The following is an 8,461-nucleotide window of genomic DNA, read 5'->3' as shown; positions in this document are numbered from 1 at the left end:
CCCACGACCTATCACTCTACACAGATAAAAGTTAAAGGGATGAGTTATGAAGCTTAGTAAGTAGATCAAGGTATCATGCACTCTTGCCTATACAGCAATCCCTAACTATGCGCAATGTTAATGCAAGTCTTACAATCATGGAGTCATGTATCACAATTTTATTAGCAATGCATCGTGAGTGATTCCTTTCATGGTGGAGCAATCACCAATCACATACCAGATATCATATGAACTAGTAGTTTATCACATCTTTCCATCATGAGCATAATAACAGATCAATACACTAGACAAACGTATACCAATCATAAGAAATCCTAATATTGTTTACTCCTAAAGTAGAAGCCCTATCCATCAGGCAAAACCAATCCCATTACTTATGGCTTCTACCATCATTCAGGAAGGAAAACAATGACAAATGGACGACCCATTTCGTAATGCTTTCATGCACACACATACACACAGTCCCCAGAGTGTTATGGGGATTTTGATAGGTGGTGGCCTTGCAAGACATGACCCTCTCATATGCCCTTTTGGCAAGAGAGTGTTACACTACCAAAGGATGACCCACTATGTAGTGCCCACATATATTTTTGGGGGCACAACCCTCCCAAATTCATATCACATCCTAACTTCCTTCCTATCATCGGGAGTCAGGGAAAGATCTCAACAACTGGCATAACTTTCTTATCAAATCACATCATGGCCATGCAATACGCTCAAAGCATGCCAATATCACATATCACATCATGGCCATGCAATACGCTCAAAGCATCCCAATAAATCACATATCACATCATGGCCATGCAATACGCTCAAAGCATGCCAATAATTTACATATCACATTATGGCCATACAATACACTCAAAGCATGCCAATAATTCACATATCACATCGCTTACCACGCAGATCTTATCACATAGCATATCTCCAAATCATGCACACATGTCACAACAGAACATGTATCATAACATGAACACATATCACACCAGAGCATGTCTCACTACATGCTTCTATATCATAATAGAGTATATCTCACTATCATGTATTCATATCACAACAGGGCATACTTTCATTTCATATCACATTCTTATCATATCATATCACACTACCAATGGATAACCCATTCCATAGTGCTTCATATCACATTCTTATCATATCATATCACACTATCAATGGATGACCCATTACATAGTGCTTCATATCACATATGTGGCATGTCTTATTACAACCATGCACATTCATCTCATAACAGAGGATGTTTTCATTTCATAATATAGCCTGCTTTCATGCACACATATATAACAGAGACAGGTTCATATGAAATAACAATATATCTAAAGCATACTACATATCATCAAGCTCATTAGCTCAAAGGGCATCTTCAGATTATTTTTTTTGTTTTTCACAGTGAACACAGTTCACCTTTAGAGCCATATAATGAAGTTCAGAAACCATTTAGACCTAATACTAATTTCATAACAATATATTCTCATGAAAACACAATTTTCGTGAAGGGGGTGGCCGCAAATTTTGGTTTAAATCCTATCAAATTGTTTGATGTTCTTTGAATAATGTTCCTGTCTTCACAGCAGAAAACCTAGTGTGATATCCTCATAGAAATTGGGCATAACTTTCCAACTACTAGGAATTTTATTATGATTCCAAAACTGTTTTTAAAATAAACTCATTTATCTTTCATTTAGAAGTGGTTTGACCTCATTCTGATGTATTTTAGTTAATGAAAAGTTCCAAACAAAATACGTAATAGTTTTGCAAAGTTCCTGTTTTTACAGCAGAAAATCTAGGACGACATGCTCAAAGGAAAATGTGAATAAAATAGATTCAAAGGGGTACTTTCCCACAAATTTTTATAAACAACAGATATATTTTTGATACTCAAACAATTACACAAATGGGAGTAACAGTTCTAAAAAATACAAAGCACATTCCAGCAAGATTTTAATAACATACATCCACACCTATATTCACAATCACATCCATATTCGTGTTTGGATTTCACACTTTGATAAACTAAGTACACATGCAGCAACAAAAGCATGAAAACATGGAAGCTGGAAGCTAGATCCACTTCCAGCACTAAATGAAACTCTAAAGTGCCCCACACAGATTTCACTCCAAATGCCAAGCTCCAAAGAATGGGTTCAAACTCAAAGGCTTAAGGCTGGGAAAAGTCTCAAAGCTCAAAGATTCAAGGCAAGAGGGGGAGAACGTGGGTGAGAGAGGGCAGTGAGTAAAGAAAGAGAGCAAACCCCATGGATGGGTGTGAAGGGGGCTATAAATAAGCTTAGGTGGTGGCAACATGCAATTGCCACATAGCATCCAAGAAGGCATACATGAGGAGAGAGAGAAGAGCAAGCATGGGAGACATCATGATTGTGGGTGTAGCATGCATGTGTCACATGGCACACATGCATCGAGAGAGAGGAAGAACATGAGAGAGAGAAGATCTCCTTAGAATATTGTACACCACCCGCACCCAGCAGTGCGCTCATCAGCCCGTACGCGCAACCAGCAGTCCACACACACCAGCGTGCTCATGGACCCATGCTCAACAGTGCCATGTCCACCTGTGCACTCATCATATGCATTTTCCCTTTCGTGCTTATTGGAGCACACATTTGACCGCGCTCAACCAGGCGCTCACTGTGCTTAAAGATGCATTTAACCATTTGTGCTCTCTATGTGCGCACTCAACCACCTGCGCTCAATAGCGCGTCGATTCACTCGTGCCTAACTGCGCGTTCACCTCCGCCCGCGCTCTTCGCGGACTTGTCCTCCCACATGTGTGCTCTAATGCGCATTCATCCACACACATTCGCCAGCTCGTGTACTTAATTATTATTACCCTGGAAAGTTCGGGTCCTTACCTCATTTCCCCCTTAAAAAAAGGATTTTGTCCCCAAAATCTTATATCTGCTAATCAAATAAATGGGAGTCTGAAAGTGGCACTCTTCTCCAAACAATCTATTGAGGCATGATGAGCATAAAACCAACGTATGCCCATGAGGGCGTCAAAATCCTAAACATCCAAAAGAATCAAACTTATGGGCAAGGCTCTACCTCCAACCGTACCCCATAGTGCTTAAACTTTGAGCTAGTCACTAAAGAGTCCCCCAAGAAAGTGTGTTAACACTAAGGCATGAACAAGCGATGCAGATTCAATGCTTATTGTGTCATGCATAATGTGAAGCTATAAAAGAGTGAGAAGCAATCAGAATCAAACAAAACTCTAGCTTCTGTACCACAAGCAAAGAGCTTACCTTAGATAACTGAGGTAGAAGCCTTCGCCTCCTGCTCCACGAGCACAAATACCCGACCCTGAGTTTTTTTCTTAGACTCGTCCCTCATCATGGGTCACTCTCGAAACAAGCATCCTAACTTGCCACACTTGAAGCATGCCTTCGTCTTCAGCTAGCATTCGGAAGCCACATGACCAGGCTTCCTGCAAGAGCCACAGGGCACCAATTAGTTTTACTTGACATCTCTTTGGAAGGTCTTTTGGGCCTTACCGTTCCCTCGATTTCCTCTTTCTAGAAAACTTATTGGAGGCAGAGGTCTTACCTTCTACTTCTTCTTCCTTAGCCAGTACTCCTCGCAGTACTTTTTGATTTTCATAGCCAAGTCCATCAATAGGGAGAACACCTTAAGATTGGCTGCATCACTCTCCCTTGATTATCTGGCCTAAGCCCCTCTCAAATTTGCTCGCCTTACATGCCTCCGTGTTGATGATATGTGGCACATAGTCGGAGAGCTTTGCAAAATTGGATACATATTGTTCTACCGAAGTATCCCTTGCTGCAAATCAATAAATTCCACTTCCTTCCTATCTCTGATGGAGTCAGGGAAATACTTCTCATTAAATGCCACTAAGAAGTTCTCTCAGGTGGCTGCAGTGCCTGTCTCCACCCATGACTGTTTTACTAAACTCCACTAATGCTCGGCATCCCCTTCTAGCATAAATATCCCCAATCTAACTTTTTGCTCATCAGAACAATGCAAAACTTCAAAGATCCTCTCTACTTGCCTCCTCCATCTTTTAGCTTTTTCTACTCCTCCATGTCCTGAGAATGCTAGAGGTTCATGTCTCCTAAACCTCTCAATCAACCCACCATTATCCTGGTCTGAGGAAGGGGCAACCGGGGCCGGCATACAATCCTTAATAACTTGAGTCATGGCCCCGAGCATCCGAAAGAATTCCATTAAGTTCTCCGTGTTCCCATTACACTAGCTCGAATTGTTGCAATGAGTCCTCGGCATCTTGACCTAAAGCAGAAACACCTAGTTACTAGCCTGTCTAAAAACCACCCGAAGGACACATCTAAGACTTTATAGGCCAAGAATCTTATCTTGACTGCTCTGATACCCTAATCTTTCACAACCTCACCCCCTACCCACTACCATACTTGTCGGAGGGCAAGCGGGTGTGGAAGGCGACCACATGTAGCGAATGCCACACAAGTAAGAGTGCGCTCAACGCTTTGGTTAGACGGAATCAAAGCAAATCAAGAAAGAAAAACGAAAAAAAACGAAACTCCAAGCACACATAATCACCAATGGGTTGGACAAATAAATTCCAAACTGTATATAAAAGCTCCAAAATATTACAAGGGTTTAAGGAACCAAAGGCCCGATAATATTACATAGTTTCAGTACAAAGAGAGCTTATATGGCCAAACTGCCATCTAAAACATATAATCAAAACGAAGCTTCCATAAGAAGTACGAGGCTTCAGCCGCCAACTACGACCACCAAACCGCCCATTGACCACCCGCGAGCTATCACTCTACATAGATGAAAGTTAATGGGATGAGCTACGAAGCCCAGTAAGTATATCCAGGTTTCATGCATTCTTGCCTACACAGTAATCCCTAACTAGTCCAAGGTTCGTGCAAGTCTTACAATCATGGAGTCATGTATCATTAGCAATGTGTCGTGAGTGATTCCTTTCATGGTGGAGAAATCACCAATCACATACCAGATATCATATGAGCTAGTAGTATATCACATCTTTCCATCATGAGCATACTAACAGATCAATAAACTAGACAAACGTATACCAATCATAAACAATCCTAATATTGCCTACTCCATAAGTAGAAGCCCTATCCATCAGGCCAAACCAATCCCATTGCTTATGGCTTCTACCATCATTCAAGAAGGAAAACAATGACAAATGGACGACCCATTTCGTAATGCTTTCATACACACACATACACACAGTCCCCAGAGTGTTATGGGGATTTTGATAAGCGTGGCCTTGCAAGACGCAACCCTCTCATGTGCCCTTTTGGCGAGAGAGCGTTAAAATACCAAAGGATGACCCAATGCGTAGTGCCCACATATATTTTGGGGGGCACCACCCTCCAAATTTTTAATACATCTTAACTCCCTCCCTATCATGGGGAGTCAGGGAAAGATCTCAAATGCAGGCACAACTTTCTTATCATATCACATAAAGGCCATGCAATACGCTCAAAGCATGCTAATAAATCACATATCACATCATGGCCATGCAATACACTCAAAGCATGCCAATAAATCACATATCACATCATGGTCATCCAATATGCTCAAAGCATGCCAATAAATCACAATATCACATCATGGCCATGCAATACGCTCAAAGCATGCCAATAATTCTCATATCACATCGCTTACCACATAGGTCTTATCACATAGCATATCTCAAAATCATGCACACATTTGACAACAGAACATGTATCATAACATGTACGCATATCATAACAGAGCATGTCTCACTACATGCTTCTATATCATAATAAAGTATATCTCATTATCATGCATTCATATCACAACAGAGTATACTTTCATTTCACAATAGAATATGCCTCATTGTCATGCATTCCTTTTATAACAGTGCATACTTTCATTTTATAACAGAGCATACTCTCATTTCATAATAAAATATGCCTCATATCACATCACACTACCAATGGATGACCCATTGCATGGTAACTCATATCATATTCTTATCATATCATATCACACTACCAATGGATGACCCATTGCATAGTGCTTCATATCTCATTCGTATCATATCATATCACACTACCAATGGATGACCCATTGCATAGTGCTTCATATGATATATGTGGCATGTCCTATTACAACCATGCAATTCATCTCATAACAAAGCATGTTTTCATTTCATAACATAGCCTGCTTTCATTCACACATATCATAACAGAGACGCATCATATGAACTAACAATATATTAAAGCATACAACATATCATCAAGCTTATTCGCTCAAAGGGCATCTTTAGATTATTTTTTTGGTTTTTCACAGTGAATATAGTTCACCTTTAGAGGCATATTATGAAGTTCAAAAACTATTTTGACTTGAGACTACTTTCATAACATTCTATGCTCATGAAAACACAATTTTCGTGAAAGGGGTAACCCCAAATTTTGGCTTAAACCTATCAAATTGTTTGATGTTCTTTGAGTAAAGTTCATGTCTTCACAGCTGAAAACCCAGTGTGATATCCTCATAGAAATTAGGCATAACTTTCAAACCATAGGGAATTAACTATTTTTAAAATAAACTCATTTATCTTTTATTTCAAAGTGGTTTGAGCTCATTTTGATGTATTTTAGTTAGAGCATAGTTCCAAACAATACACATAACAGTTATGGAAAGTTCCTGTTTTTACAGCTGAAAATCTAGAATGACATGCGTATAGAAAAATGACAATAACTTTCAAATCAAAAGAGGTATTGACAAGACGTATTTTCCATCTTAAAATATATTCAAAAGGGTACTTTCACACAAATTTTTGTGATCAACAGAGATATTTTTATACTCAAACAATTACACAAATGGGGCTCACAATTCTAGAAAATACAGAACATATTCAAGCAAGATTTCAACAACATACATCCACACCCATATTCAGGATTTCACACTTTGACAAACTAAGTAAACATGCAGCAAACAAAAGCATGAAAACATGGAATCTAGGTCCACTTCAAATACTAAATGCAACTCTAAAGTGCCCCACACAGATTTCACTCTAAATTCCAAGCACCAAAGGATGGGTTCAAACTCAAAGGATTAAGGTTGGGAAAGGTCTCAAAGCTCAAAGTCTAAAGGCAAGAGGGGGAGAACGTGAGTGAGAAAGGCAGTGAGTAGAGGGAGAGAGAAAACCCCATGGATGGGTGCGAAGGGGGTTATAAATAAGCTTAGGTGGTACCAGCATGCAATTTCCACATGGCATCCAAGAGGGCATGCATGAGGAGAGAGAGAAGGGCAATCATGGGAGACATCATGATTGTGGGTGCAGCATGCATGTTCCACATGGCACACATGCATGAAGAGAGAGGAAGAACATGAGAGAGAGGAGGATCTCCCTAGACTACCATAAACTACCTGCGCCCAGTGGCACGCTCATTGGCTCGTGCCCTCAACGCTCATCTAGCTATCCGCGCTCGCCAGTGCACTCGTCCATCCCTGCTCAACAGCGCCATGTCCACCTGTGCACTCATCGCGTGCACTCACCCATCTGTGCTTATCAGTGCACACATCTGCCCTTGCTCAACTGCGTGCTCACTATGCTCAATGGCGCATTTAACCATTCGTGCTCTCTACGCGCGCACTCATCTGGCCGCCCTCAACAGCATGTCGGTTCACCCGCGCCTAATTGTGCATTCACCTCTTCCCGCGCTCTTCACAAACTCACCGTGCAGGCGCTCTAACGTGCACCCACCCACGCGCATTCACTTGCCCGCATACTTAACCGTTATTACCCTGGAAAGTCTGGGTCTTTACACAGAGAGTGTGCGGCTAAGAAATCTGTAAGGGCTTGACCCTTGAAGGCCTTTTCAGCACATACATGATGTCAAATTCCATGAGGATTAGTGACCATTTCGTGAGTTGTCCTGAGAGGTAAGGGCGCAACAAGAGAACTTTTATAGGATCCGCTCGAGAGATGAGCTGAACCGGATGTGCAAGTAAATAGTGTCAAAGTTTTTGCACTGCAAAGATGAGGGCTAGGCACATCTTTTCTATCAGGGAGTAATTCACTTCGGCCCCTTTCATCCTTTGGCTCAATTAATACATAGCCATTTCTTTCCCTTTCTTATTGTTTTGGGCAAGCAGAACTCCGAGTGACTCATTCGGCACAGTCACATGCAGAATAAGGGGTCTTCCTGGAATTGGTGCACAAAGAACTGAGAGTTTTAACGAATAGTTTTTATGTCTTCAAAAGCTAATTGACACACCTCATCCCATTCGAAATGTGTGTCCTTCTTCAAGAGATGGGAGAAGGGTTGGCATCGCCCTGTAAGGTTAGAGATGAACCTTCGTATATAGGTGAGCTGGCTTTGGAGAGATCTGAGCTCTCGCAAGTTTCTTAGCGGTGGCATCTTTTGCAAGCGTTAATCTTGACAGGTTCGATCTCCAGCCCTCGATAACTAAC

This window comes from Amborella trichopoda, chromosome 11 (genome assembly GCF_054954075.1).
Source record: "Amborella trichopoda isolate Santa Cruz 75 chromosome 11, AtrichopodaSantaCruz75HAP2 v2.0, whole genome shotgun sequence".
Taxonomy (NCBI): Eukaryota; Viridiplantae; Streptophyta; class Magnoliopsida; order Amborellales; family Amborellaceae; genus Amborella; species Amborella trichopoda.
The sequence above is the reverse complement of the archived record's forward strand: the minus strand, read 5'-3'. Positions refer to the sequence as shown.